The sequence below is a fragment of the Crocodylus porosus genome, unplaced genomic scaffold (assembly GCF_001723895.1).
Source record: "Crocodylus porosus isolate Cpor-Errol unplaced genomic scaffold, CroPor_comp1, whole genome shotgun sequence".
In the NCBI taxonomy this organism is placed as follows: domain Eukaryota; kingdom Metazoa; phylum Chordata; order Crocodylia; family Crocodylidae; genus Crocodylus; species Crocodylus porosus.
In genome coordinates this window covers 267,587,165-267,601,314 of record NW_017728886.1, presented here as the reverse complement: position 1 = coordinate 267,601,314, position 14,150 = coordinate 267,587,165, and the positions used below count along the sequence as shown (strand labels likewise).

The 14,150-nt window shown below is 45.8% G+C and overlaps 1 long non-coding RNA gene across 3 annotated transcripts in view; it reads left to right on the top strand.

The window, feature by feature from the left end:
* LOC109322359 overlaps positions 1 to 14,150 on the top strand; it is a 180,694-nt gene that overhangs the window by 80,572 nt on the left and 85,972 nt on the right. For all 3 annotated transcript variants that reach the window (XR_002104363.1, XR_002104362.1, XR_002104365.1), the window contains exon 2: positions 3,023 to 3,097. This is a non-coding gene — a long non-coding RNA (uncharacterized LOC109322359). The remainder of the gene's footprint in view (positions 1 to 3,022; positions 3,098 to 14,150) is intronic.

Here is a 14,150-nt window from a genome sequence, read left to right as displayed (position 1 = left end):
TGGGACATGGGTGTAACCTTTTTCTGTGTCTTGCTTGGTCCCTCCATAAATCAGGGCTGTGATGGTCCTTATATACTGTGGCAAGCTCATGTGTTTGTGCTGGCTTCTGCAACACTCAGGAATTTCCAAGTTATTTTGGAGTTAGTTAGGCCTACCATGTAGGACTTGGGACTGCATGTAGAAAGGAGAGACACTGGGCTTTGTTTCTGCGTGTATGACATGAGGCAACCCCCACTCTATGCATCTCTTCTTATGCCCATTCTCTCCACTGGAGCTCTGATCTCTTATTTAGGCATGGGTTGTTCCTCCCTCTTTGTTTGCAAAGTTTCTGGCAGTTTGGCCCTGGTTTCAGCTGAGTCTGTATGCAGTGCTGCAATACCGATGCTGCAATAATAATTCTTCTTGTGATTGCAAAAGTTTTTTTTTTTTATTTGAGTCAGACCTGCTAGTGGGAAAACTAACTTAGTTCAGGGTTTTACAGATTGATGTTTGAGTATATGGGCACGTACATATATATGTAAATATCAGCAAGTGTATTTATTACAGCAACATTTAAAATAGGAAGGGAGTTGGCACGTGGAGTCAGATTCATCAAAGATATAGCAACACACTTGGGTATTTATGCCTCAGTTTTGAATAAGTAGTAGATGCTCAAATGCATTATTAACCAGAAGTAGGAATTGGGGTAGTTCTAACTAATCAAAAGGATATAGGTGATACGTTGGTAACTAATGGATATGGCCGTTTATTTTTATTTCCCAATTAGGTCTGCTAAAAATGGTTCTTAATGGCATTTGCAAGCAATCTTGGCATGCTCAGGAGTCCTCTGGCTTTCAACCTCCTATTCTGCAGTCTATGTGCTTGAGGATATAATATTTGCCATGAGTAGCTGCGACGCGCTGTATCATGTTTTAAAAGCTTTAACTGTGTCATAGTTAATTGAGAGACAGAATCTAATGGAAAATTTCCATGTCTGTCACAGCAGGGGACACTTTCTCTCACTGCTCCATTGTGGCTGTAAGGGGATTGTGCTTCTGGAGGTACCAGCTTGTGGATAAGTGGTACAGCTATCTCTTGGATGTACCTAGAGTTTTGAAAAGGAGGGTGCGGATGATGTGGTGCATCATCTCATATAACACAGCCCACATTTTCCTCCAGTTAAAATAAATAACCTGCTCTAGTAATTTGCTACGGGCTTAGAACTATATTATCCTATTTAAAATTGAAAAAAAAGCAAATACAGCTTTTTTGGAAGTTGCATTAATTTGCTGTTACATATTGAAAAACGAACTAGGCACAAAAGAAATCAAAATGTTTCATTAGTCCTGTAGTCATTAGAGTTAAATGTATGTCTTTTTCAGATTCGTGAAACAAAGTCTAGGCTTCTTGAGCATCTTGGCAATGCATCCGGTGCTTCACTGAAAGTTATTTCCATACCCGAGTTGGTGTTTACTTGAGATAATGTTTTTAGCTACAGTTAAAAATAATCTGCAGGGCTGTGAAATAGGAGCTAAATTACCAGGAGCAGCTACCAGGCAGCAGAACTGTCAAAGAAAGGATAGCTTGATTGAACATCAAGATTATTAAAAAGGAGTGAAGTTTGTTAATGCTGTGGAAAGTGTTTCAAAGCAATCGAGTAGATTAAAATGAGCCAGGCAGTCAGTTGACTCTCTCAGCCCTGCCTGAATAGAAATGCCACCACCCCTCCTGGGTAATTGGTATCAACGTTTGGGTGCAGCAGAAATCAAACCAGGGCGCAGCAGCGCCGTGGCACCCCCCTGGCTTTGCCCCTGCACTGTGGTCCTGCTCTTTAGTGCTATCCCCACTATTCACTGGGAAGTAGCTGAGAGTTATAGTGAGCAGCATTTAGGACTTAAGCCAGGGGAATGATGGGGGCAGATCCAGGAAGGAGGTGCAGTGATGAAGTTACAGCCCCCTTTGATTCCTGCCTCATTATCATCCCCCTGATTCCTGCTGATCCCTCTGCATTCAATAGGTGTTAACAACCCTCTCTCCTTTTTAATGGCCTTGATGGTCCACTATTTAAACTGTCCTTTCTTCTGCAATGTTTCTGTCTGTTGGGTATTCCTGGTAATGTCCTTCTATTTCACAGCCCTGCAAAGCTTTTTTAGCTCTAGCTAAAATTCTTAACTCGGATGTAGTAATATTTACTCGGGGGTAGAAATGACTGACAGTGGAAGTATTGGAGACACTGTCAGAAATCTCAAGAAGGCTAGATTTTGTTTTATGCACCTGCATGAGAGACTTGCATTCAACTATGATGATTAAAAGTCTAGTGGCACAATATCTTTTGACTCTTGTCTCTTTTTTGCCTTGTTTGTTGTGCATGCTTTTATATTTATAATCTGGCAAACAAGTGCACGTTCCAGTAGTTGCATTTGTTTTTGCTTTGATCTTAACTTAAATACAATGCCAGTCTCCTAGCATATTAGCAATGCATCTAGTTTCTCTTTAACTGGAGACATAATATGTGTTTTGTTGTATATGGTGATGAGCTACTCCATATGCACCCCCCTTCTCTAAATCCTGGATCTTCCCATGGGAGTGGTTCATGTGCTTAAAATTAGTGGTTCTCAAGTAGGGTGTCTCTAGATGCAAAGTATGAGGAGATAAACTAAGCAGATTAGCCAAGCTTGAGTTTGTCGGTCCTGGATGATCCCACACCCATGCTGTCCAGCTCCCTCGTCTCCCCCTCACAGAGGGAGATCATGCTGGTGGGTGCTGCTCCTTGGTGCTTAATTTGCTCATCTTTAAACTGAGGACTGCACACCCTCACTGCACAGAAGAGCTCCAAGTAATTACCTTTGGGAAGTTTGTTCTCCCTGCAGAAGGGTATTTTGCTTCCTTTTGAGCAGTCCATGAAACACCCCCCAAAGTGTAGGGGCTGTTGCTGGAAACCAGAATTCAAAGGGCTGTGAGTAGTCTTGTACATCTCTGACGGTAACAAGTATGTTGTGTTTTTCTTCCCCCACCACTAAATAAGTTACGTTTTGCATTTCAGGTTGTAGAAGAATCTTGTCTAACGGGGAGGAGAGGACGTGAGCAATTGGTAAATCACCTCTACGGGTCCTTTTAGGTAAGGGGGAAGGATCTTGCTGACAGTTGGGGATTGTGATCTGGGACGGAAGTCCTGGACCTTGCAAAGGCTGGAATACCTTGCATGGTTTTCATGGTGGATGGGATTGTTTCTGGTTCTCCATCACTGATAATTTTAGAAACTGCTCTCTCTCTTGGGTTCATAGTCAGCTAAATGGGTTTGGAGCTTGCAAGATATCAGTCTGCTTTTCTTTTCCAAGCCTTCCATTCATTATTTGCATCCTATCTTCAAGCTGCCAGGTCATGTTAATTTAAAGGTGTTAGGCAGTGCCTGCACTGATGTGATTTGAAATATAGGCAACCGTCGATCCTTCTGGATCATGGTATATGCCTGGGTGATCACCAGGACCTTTGGCACATGTGCCTATGGAGGAGTCGAGGCTGCCCAGACCTTTCATCCCCACCTTTTTTGATCGTTGAGACAGAATCCAGAGGTCAGACCGAGTCAGGACATTTGGTCCCTTGATGGCTATAGTTATACACGTGTCTGGAAATACCCAGCTCTCTCACATGGCAGGCAAGGATTCTACCACTGAACCACAATAGCCGGTGGTGATTTGAAATACTACCTACCTAACTGTTTTAACAAGACACCTATTTACTTATTCAAGCATAGATGAGGGTGTGGCTGGTCTACCACTTCTGCATCCTTGGTTTTTGTGTCAACGGAGATCGAATGCTTCCTCCTACAGGTAGGTTGGGTCAGCTGCCCATGGATGATAAATACCCTGCCCTTGCTTGTCACGGGTTTCATTGTGTACTTGATTAACTAGAGTGACTTCAAGAGTGACTTTATAGATGCGTGTTTCCAAATACAGGGAGGGATTTGTAGTTGTTGATAGTATGCTAGGCACTAGCAGTCTTTAGGGCGTCCCTGGGGGGCGCGAATTGGGGTGACTGCCCTGGGTCCCACAGTTTGGGGGGCTGTGCAGAGCTGAGTGGAGCAGCTGTGGTGACTCTATACTGCCACCACTTGCTTCGAGTCTAGACACTTGCTACCCCTGCCGCCACCGCTGCCAGTGGTGGTGGCAGCTTCTTTGGATCTGGGGCGGGGCCAGGCATGGGCTGATTTGCCCCAGGCCCTGCACCCTGCTCAGGTCGGCTCTGGCAGTCTTATTACCACCCACTCCCAACTCTGGAGGTATATTGCTGGTGCAGTATTTGTGTAGAGGCCAGTGTTTTGAAACTTGATTGCTTAAAGTTGGGTATCTGAAGTCCATGTTAGGTGCCTAAGGTCAAGCGAAGTCACCCAAGCTGACAAGACTGATGTGTGTTCAGTATCTCTGAGAATATACTATTTGGGGCTCACTCTTGCACTCGATGTCTTGTGGAAAGACTAGGAGTGTCTTGTTGCCATGTGCAAAGTTTTGGCAATGTGGGCATAGCTCACCAGGCTGAAATGCAAGGTGGAACGTGAACAATGGTTTATGCATTAACATCCTCTGAGGCATGCCAGGATTTACAACTGTGGCACTGGCTGTTTCTCTGCCATTGTGGTTGCCAGGTCCATACCACTGAGGTTGGCTGTACTGGCAGTCCTCGACTTGCAGTGTGTCAAGTTGCAAGGAATGGCACTTACAATGTGCATAAATTGATGCCCTGTTTCGACTTGACGATGCTTGATCCAACACGATGCTTGATCTGTTCTCGTCTTTCTGGAGAACATCTGTCCAAACTTCCTTGGACACTTTTTCTTTCAGACAGGACTCCACAAAAACCTGCAGCCAAGACCTCTCGAGAAGACTCCAACCAGGAGCCCTTCAAAAAGTTCAGCAAAGTCAACTGAAAGTCATCCTTCCAAATCAATGTGATTGCTATTTACAGTATAAATACATTATGTAGCTATATTACTCATCTATAATTGATTGAGTACAAAATTATTTTTGGTGAAAATAGGGGCTTGGGCCTTGGTTCAGGAACCAATCCCCCATTTATAACTTTGTTTCCCATGGGAAAGTCGGTTCCGAGTTGCAGTGTTTCAACTTAAGACGTGGTTTTCAGGAACCAGTTGTGTCATAAGTCCGAGGACTGCCTGTATTTTGGGGGCCCCTGTAGTGTCCCAGTTACTCTCCTGGGAATTGGAAGAGAGTGCCCGAGTTACCTCCCTGAGGACGTGCCATCTGTTTCACCAGCAGATTTCACAAGTGACTAGCTCTGTTCTCGGCCAAGAGAGCAGAAGCAAAGCTCCATTCACTGTGCACATAACTTTTCCTATAATTGCTCTTCTGCTCTCCCTTGCTTGAATCATTCCTTAACATGGAGTTGTAGGAGTCAGCCACTGATTTACATGGATGCCTTTTTCATTAAGTTGCTTGTGATAGTGGCTGTGTTTTTCAGCCCGAGCTCCCATAACTTCGGCATTGGCAGGAGGGAGAGCAGGGTTTTGAATGGCTGGTTTTGCGATCTGAAACTGGGCATAACTTTATTGTAAATTATTTATTCATTTTTCTGACTGAAGAGTTTGTGCTCTGAAAAAAAAATTGTGTTCTGCTGCCTTCAGTTTGGAGCCTTTTGCTTTTTTTTCCTTAGAAAAAGTGTGTGGGTGTGAGTGTGGTATGTGTGCATACTTTTGCTTTTCTTTTCCTGTTAAAGAGTGTGTGTGTGTTTGCTTCAGTTTGTGGGTTCAACTTGGCTTGTTGCAACTTCACAGCAGAGACATCTTTGATTCCTATCCTGGTATGTTGGGCCGTCTTAAATATTGAACACTGACGGACGTGGAGACCTTAGCTGTATGGTTTTTTCGATCCCATTTAAGGGAAATTGAGACTCATACCTTCTATGTGGACAGATAATTACAATCTCCAGGGCTGTCCTAACACCAAGGTTACCTAAAAAATGAGATGTAGGTATTCTGACGGGATCTGTTTAGGTCTCAGAGTGAAAGGGCAGGCCCTTTTAAAGGGCATCATCACATTATAAACCCTGTTGTGTTCTTGTTTCATTAGGAGCTACATTTGAAAAGGAGATCTACTTGATAGTGGTTTTTTCTGTCGGGTCTCTAAATTTCTGGTTCTGTGACTCGGTTTGAGACGCAGTTTCCTTGCGTGCTAGAGACTGGCTTTGAGTGGAGAACTGGGCACGGTTGAATGTGGCCTTGGGGAGTTACATAACCTGTGAGGTTAAACACTACTTTGCATTCTCTGTAGATGAGCACATTGCTTTTAATACAGAGTAAATTATTAATTTTCTCCCACTCCGAAAAAATTAAAATACCTTATTCAGGAAGGTGTTGGACTCCCCACCTCTTGGTGTCTTTAAACCCTTATACTGTAGCTTCACCAGCACTTACAGACTTACATCACTAGTCTGAATTTTGTGGCTTGGATTATACAGCAGATCATATTAGATAATTGCAATAGTCTCCTCTGGTCTAAAACGCCTATGGGGGGTGCCTATGGAGCTTGGATTGTGTGAAGGATTACATGCAACCAACTGATGTGCTGATACGTATAGGCAGAGGCTGTCACATTTGTCACAGTCACGTAGCATCCCATGTGCCGAGCCATGTGGCTTACCCTCCCCAATCTGTTCCCATTTCTGTGGTATCCGTTCACATGTGGATTTACTGGAACGTGGATACTTTGCCGGGTTAGGTTTCTTCCTGGCCTGCACAAAGGAGGCCTTGTGAACAGTCTGGGAGTGGTACTGCTACGAACTGGGACTGACTGGATGCACCAGCTGTTTGCTATGGCGTTTACCTCTCCAAGCAGCTGTGTGAGACTGCTGGGGTGCTCCAGTGGATCAGGAAAGCAGAGCCCTTGGGAGTAAAAGCTGCAGCAGAGAGCTGAGCATCTGGTTTTCCATTTGCCAACGTGCTGAAATTTAAGCACGTTGTGAACCATCTAGGTATGACTGGGGGCTGGACTAGATGACCTCTGGGGTTCTTCCCAGCCCCACTTCTCTCTGATTTTGCGAAAAGTACCAGGGCTTGCAGCTTGCACAGTGCTCGTGTAGTCATGGTGGAAGCTGTGGTCTAGCTTCATCCAGCCGTTCACCACCCAGCGGCCACAGGACATTGCAGATTTGCTGTTTGGAATGGGGGAGATGTTGCTCAAAGCCACAAGGGCCAGGGTTTGCTTTCTGGCCATCACTGGACAGCCTTGCAGGAGGCAGTGGGCTCGACCTCCTGGCTGTCGCATGCCTCGGGGACGTACGTGCTTTAGAGCTTTGTCCTCTGTGCATCGGTCTGGGATGTCTGCCTGCTCAAAAACGCCTCTCGGAGCAAAATAAGAGTGAAGAGAATCAAGGCCGATCTCTGCTGAGGGCAGGGCTTCTGAACCTACATAACTGGCAAAATAATACATCCGAGTAGACAGTGTCCCACTGAAATCCTACTGAGTCAGGTGTAGCTCTCCAAACTGCTGTCCTCATCCCACACAGCATCAGCACTGAGTAACCCCTAATAAACTGAGCATTGCTCTGCTTTGCAGGGGGACTGTAATGTTCTTCTGCAGCTGAATTGGACTGCACTTAACCTGTCGATAAGCTTCAGGGTTTGTTTCTGTAACTATGATATGTGGCCTGATGGAATAGTTTTCTGCTTGCTTCTGTACTGACTGCTCGTTCCTCTTTGATGATGAAGCATGCTGGCTCACAGTTCGTGCTTACTGCAGCATGTTAAAAATGTTGATGTTTTACAGAGCAAGATGAAGAAAATGGTAGAGATAGCATCCCCGCACTGCCTCTCACCTCTTCGAAGCATGTTTCATGCTAGATCTTGTCATGATTGGGGGATGCTGGTAGGGGAAGTCTCTCAATAATCTCTCTTTCCTTAGGATCTCAGGTCTTTACATGCACAGGGGAAATCAAACTTCTTTTGCCCTGCTTACTTGGTAAATGGAAAAATCTGAATTTTATAGAAAGGGTAGATGCCTTGTCCAGACTCCTACAGCCCATTGCTGATCCCCAGACCTGTCGTTAGATAATTGTGTTTTGTCAGACTAGTCTAGTATTTCCCAACCTGCTGTGGGTTTGTGGTAGCTTTGCCAATATTGTGGTTCTTTACAGCACTGCTGTGTGTTTTTTTTTTTTTTTTTTTTTAATATTGTTTAAATTTGTAATGCCACCAACCAGCTGAATTGAATGGTATGCTATAGGTTCCACCCCACTGCCTGCCATGCCCGTAGTGCTGTCCCGTGTGTTTTCAAATTTGCATTGAAGACAAACTAATTCTCCCATCCACTGCCCCTCTCCTCCCCCGGGTAATTGCATCAAAAACCTCTGAAAAGATGCCCTTGTGTTTTGTGCACGGTGATCTGATGGAGGCAGAATTCCCATGCTGCTAGGACCTCTCATCACTATGCTCCAAATTTTATGCAGTCTTTAAAAAGGTGTTGCCATGAATTTACTTACTTGAATCTCTCTTTACCATATGTTTCTCTTTTCATTCTTTTGACATCCTCTCAGAAGCTGGAAGCTACCACATCTCTCAAAGATGTGTAGAAGCAGCAAAGAGTGCTGGAGAGCATGGAGACGCCTGCTTCTCAGTGGGGAGGGTGCTAAGCAGAAATGACCTCCCTGGTTATTCAGTGCTGCATGTGGTTTGAACTGGAGGGCTAAGTAGAGACAGTCAAAAAGCCTTAAGCTGAATGGATTCAGTCTTTGCAGGTTAGTCTGAGAAACCGAGATTAACCTGAGAAACAGCTTGACAGACATTCACTTTTGATTCAGGAAATGCAGCCACATGCCTGCAGTGGCTTAGGCCAGAAGCCGGGGTGCTAGAGTATGGCTCTTTGGTGCACAGCCAGCATTGGCTGTGTGTTCACTTCCTCCTTCTGCTGCCCCCAGAGTCTCTGGGATTTGCGGTCCACACTCACAGCTGCAGGACTCTGCAGGGTTGCTCATCACTTTGTCTTCCTGCTTTCAGGTGCCTCTGGGATTTGGAGCCCACAGTTGCAGCCAGCAGTAAGTTTTTTTTAGCAGGGCAGTTCTGTACTTGGGGGAAGGGAAGTTTTTAACTGGCCCCAGCCCCATTTCCCAGCCGGGGTTTTCCTAGGCATGCAGTCCCTGCCCACCCCTCACCCCCAACCCTTCTGTGCTGGAGCAGACAGCTCAGCCCACCTCAGGGTTGGCAACCATGTTGGGATGCTGAGGGACTCTAATTTACCTTGAACTAGGAAGGGGTCTGGGACAGGAGTTTCATAAACCAGCTTGACCCAAATCAGTTAAGTCTGATTCTACATTCAACCAGGTTTATCTTAATGACTGCACCACACAAACCATGGGCACAGGCCCAGCAAAGAGCACAACCCCCCCAGATGCTCTCTGTACTGTAATGCCCCCAGGCTTACAGCACTGTAGTCAGCCCTCTGAAGTACAGGGTGGGCACCGGGTTGAAACTGGTTTATGTGCATGGAGCTTCTATTCTGTTACAGGTTTAAAGCAGTTTCTGATGACTTAAACTGGTTTATGTGTAACTTCTGTCCCTAGCCCTCTGCCATTGGTGATGCTTCCCTGGGTTTAGGTCCCATTGAAGACATCACTATCACATGGTGCTGATGTGGAAGGTCGCTTCCCCTGCGGGCAGGTGAATTCAGTGCCAGTAGAAGGGGTGGCTTGGCAACACAAGCCTCCCACCTCTGGGACCCACAGCTGGCCGTCATGCCAGACAGCGTCCACCCTGTGCTGGGTGTATTACACCATCAGAGCATCTTGAGGGTTGTGCTCTTTGCTGGGCCTGTGCCCATGGTTTGTGTGTTGCAGTCATTAAGCTAGGGTCGAGATCTCTTGTGGTCACTAAAGATCACATGGCGCTTCTCACGCGAGTCTGTTCCCCCTCGCGGTCCAGCAGAGTTGCAGCTGGGCTCACTGCAGACAGACAGCCTCCGTCTCCTCTGCCGTTTCAGCTGGGTGCACTGTTTTCTTCTTCTGTCCTGAATTGTCACAGCACTGCTAACTGCTGTTGCTGTTGCAGAGGGTGGCTGCATTGCAGGGGTTGCTGAAGTGTTTCCCGTGCATGGCACAGACCAGCCTGATGATGCAACTGTCTCCCCTGGACAGGCGTGGGTCTGTTTTATAGCGTGCACAGGAATGAGATGCTCTAAAGGTAATATTGGTAATGAATTTTTTGGCTGATTCCCTCTAGCTTCCTTTCAGTCTTGCTGCCAGCCACAGTACTTGCTTTGAGAAACCCTTCTTATATATTAGGAATTCCTCTCTACTGTTCAAAAAAGGGGAATTTGGGTCTTAAGGGGAGGGATGATTCTGGTTTAATGTGCAAGGGGAATGCAGGAAAGGAGAAAGCTGTTATTGCCAAAGGCAAAACTTGCGTGGCTTTTTACAAAACCGCCTGAGCTCAGCCAGAAGTAATGGGATTGATGGAGGTATTACTTCCATCTTAGTTCAGTAGGGTCCAGAATAATAATAGTGGCTCAAAGTGTATGAACCTGGGGAACCCCTCCCCACCACCTCCCTTGATCCCAGCACCTCTGCTGCAGTATAGACCTACTACTGGCCACTGGGCTTGATTTTTCCAGGACACATAAAGGAAACCTGCAGCAGCAGCTGTACCCCTGGTAGGGGAAAGGTCCACCATGTCCCCTGTGGGCACTTGGTGCTGAGGACCAAGATTTTTATTTATGCATATTTCCTTTTAACTCTAATATAATAAAAGCCTGACCACTTCCGTCTGTTTGTCCGTAACACTCCGGGCCAACTGCGTGTGCACGGCCCGGAGCCTTAGGACAGACAGACAGACAGGCGAGGCCAGGCTGTGCTCTCCACTGTGGGGACTGCCCACGCCGGGGGGTGGTTTGCTGCCTTGGGGGGCGGGGTGGTGCTCTGTTCTCACTGCCCGCCCGTCATTCTTGACTGGTACTTTGGTAGTGTGTATATATATATATATATTTTTTTTTGGTGAAGAAGCTGGGATAAAAGAGCAGGTATTATTTTAAATGCAGTGTTTCCTCAACTCAGTTTGGAAACCTCTTTTCCACGTTACAAAGGCACAGTCGATGTATGCCAACCTTGCTTGGCCATCTCTTCTGCTGCAGGAACTGCCGTGCTACGGGGAGGCCAGACTAAATGCTCAGAGCATTTCCTTCGGACATTAAAATCCAGGAGTCTCTTTATTCTTCTGGTGAGTTCACATAAGGCTGTCATGGGGCAGCGATGGCTGGAGCCTCCAGTTCTCAGCATGTTGGACCATATTGTCTTTTAGCTGCATGTCTTAGCTTATTTTTTCTTTCATCACTGGTTGTGTTCAGGAGTCCTCCCTTAGGCCAGGATAGGCTTCTGCCCAAGTTTAAGGCAACCATCTTTCCCGCAGCTGATACCTCAAATGCTTGCAAGGATTGTATAAGAGAGGCAAATCCCTCAGGCCCTCTCCTGAAAGCAGTGAAGAACGAGACGATTCCTTGCCAATAATACAAAAGCTGAATTGATTTTTTTTTTTTTTTTTTAAGATGAGTGGGTGGCAGTTCTCAAACCTCATTGCCTGCAAAGCTGAGATCACTAAAGATCCTCTGTCAATCTCCCTTTTTCCTTTGAGTTTACTGTCCAAAAAGGAGTGAAACAAGGCCAGGATCATAGCATAGCTGAAGTGTTAGGCTGTGGATTGCAAAGCTGCTGATCTTCATGTTATCCTAGGGGAGGATTTCATGTTTGCACAGCACAACAGAGACACCACAAGACAGTAAGACATATTAGTCTGGGGCGTATGCAAAGAGTAACCAGAATCTGAAGGATATTTCCTACTAGTGTCTAAGAAGAAGATGGGAAAGAAGCAGTGCAAGAGAGATTCCTGTAGCATAGAAGTAAAGAGGAATTAATCCTCTCTCCTCCTTCAGACATTAGTTGCTTTTGTTTTGAATTTTTCATCAAAATTTCAATTTTTCACTGTTTGACATGGAAACTGTATAACATGAAAAAGAAAGATTTTTTCATCAGCAATTCCAGTTGAACTTCCCAAATCTCTCATTTGCCCTGATTTTTTTTAAACTGGTTCTATTCTGTCAATGGGCTATAACCAGTGTTCCCTTTAAGCTGTGGGGTGTGTGCGGCCCCACAGGCGCGATAATGTTGCGCTGCCAGGTGCGCCTGCGCAGCCTCACACGCCGCTCAGCTTAGCGGGAACACTGGTTATAACTTAAAGAAGTATAGTAAAAGGAAGTTGGACAGTTGACTCCATCCTTGGAGGTTTTCAAGACCCAGGTAGACAAAGCTGGGATGATATAGTTGGTGCTGGTGCTGCTTTGAGCAGGGGTTGGAGAGGACGTACTGTCCTGAGGTCCCTTCCAGCTCTCATTGCTATGATTCTATGGCATGAGCGATGGCTGTTTCTTAGGACAACATTGTGAATATATCTGTGCAACAGCTTCTTATTTTTACGTGTGTATATCTGCTTGAAATACTGGTGCCCAACCCTCCAGCCCCATGGGCTGGGCATGTTGTGTGGGGTCAGTCTGCATGAGGTTGGCCTGTGGAGTCCCAGCACACTAGCCCGACCCTGAGTGCCCAGATCTGCCCACGACCTGGCCGAAATCCACACACCTGGATCTAGGCATGGAGTGAGCCTATGTACCAGCCTGATGGTGCGCCAGCTCAGTCTAGTACGCAGGGCCCCCCTAAGGCGGGGTGTTGGACTCGATAACCTCCGGAGGTCCCTTCCATCTCTACTTCTCTATGATTATCCAGTTCATGGGGTTCCCCACAGGTCTGAAAATTTGGCAGTAGGAGAGTAGCAATTAATGCTGCTGCCCGCCCCTGCTACCGAATTTCTGGACCAGTGGGATTCAGAATGAGACAGTTTTGTGGGATGGATCTGACCATGGGCTGGAGGCTGAGCACCGCTGGGCTACGACCTCTGCGTAAGGGCTAAAACTGACAGGGGGCAAATTCTTTCAGAAGATGACAAAATCCTCCAGCAAGTTGGAAGACCTTCTTTTTTCTCATTTGTAGCGAGTTGGGGAAGTGGATTATGCAACGATTTACATATCAATAACTGAAGGACATGAACTTGATTGCCCATGTCTGGTTTGGCATCCGTGTCTCTCTTGTATTAGGTGTTAGATCAGAAGACCATTCCTGTCCTTCAGACTTCACATGTGAGTAGCTCTCAGTGAGGAGAAGCTGCTCGGTCATTTGCAATTTGGAGAATAAAAATCTAGAAGCAATTTAAAATAAATCAAATGTTTAATATTCCTAAGCTTTTTTGGTTTAAGTTTTTTCTCTATGCCATTAGACAATTTGTTTCCTTTGTCGCATTTTTGTAATGAGACTATTGTCAAGCGCTAAGAATTTTTTCAGTAAAAACAACCTAATGCATAAGCCAAAGCTAAGTTAAGTAAGGGAAACAGAAAACCTTCCTTGCCAAATAAGAACCTGCAGCTGTGAGCTTTGAGGTTTTTGTAGAGTAGTGAATTTAAAAATCTCCTGGGATATGCCAAACAGTTGTACAGCCTCCCAGTGCTGGTGACGGTTAGGGAAAGGGTATTTCCCGCTCCTCCCCCTTCCCCCCCCCCTTCTTAAAATAAAATAGAAACTCATATGGTGTGCACACTTTGTTGCCTAATTAGACTAGGACAATAGTGGGGAAAAATGTTGGACAATGATCAAAAAATGTGGATTATGAGCTTGCTGGGAGAAATGTATGTTAATACAGCTTTCATGCTGAATATTATGCACGGTGTGCAATTGTCAGAAAACGCTACAGGTTCCAAGGGGCCCGGCTTGTGTAGCTACGCAGCAGGTATGTAAAAGTAGATGCCTACTGAGGTTGTGGAATTGCTGACTCTACAAAGTGCTAATTGTCCTCCGGGATAGTACCCTACAAAGTGCTCTATACAACCCTCACCCCCACTCCCCAAAAAATCATGGATCACATTACCCACATACATAAAATCAGCAATCCTCCCAAGTGTACCAAGAATGCTGTAATCCATTGGTAGGCCCTCAGATATGTGGGGCCCCTGCAGGACGCGTTGGGAAATTTGGTCGTCACACCAGATGACAAAGCTAACATGTTTAACGATTTCATAGATTTCATAGACATTAGGGCTGGAAGGGACCTCGGGAGATCATCGAGTCCAGCCCCC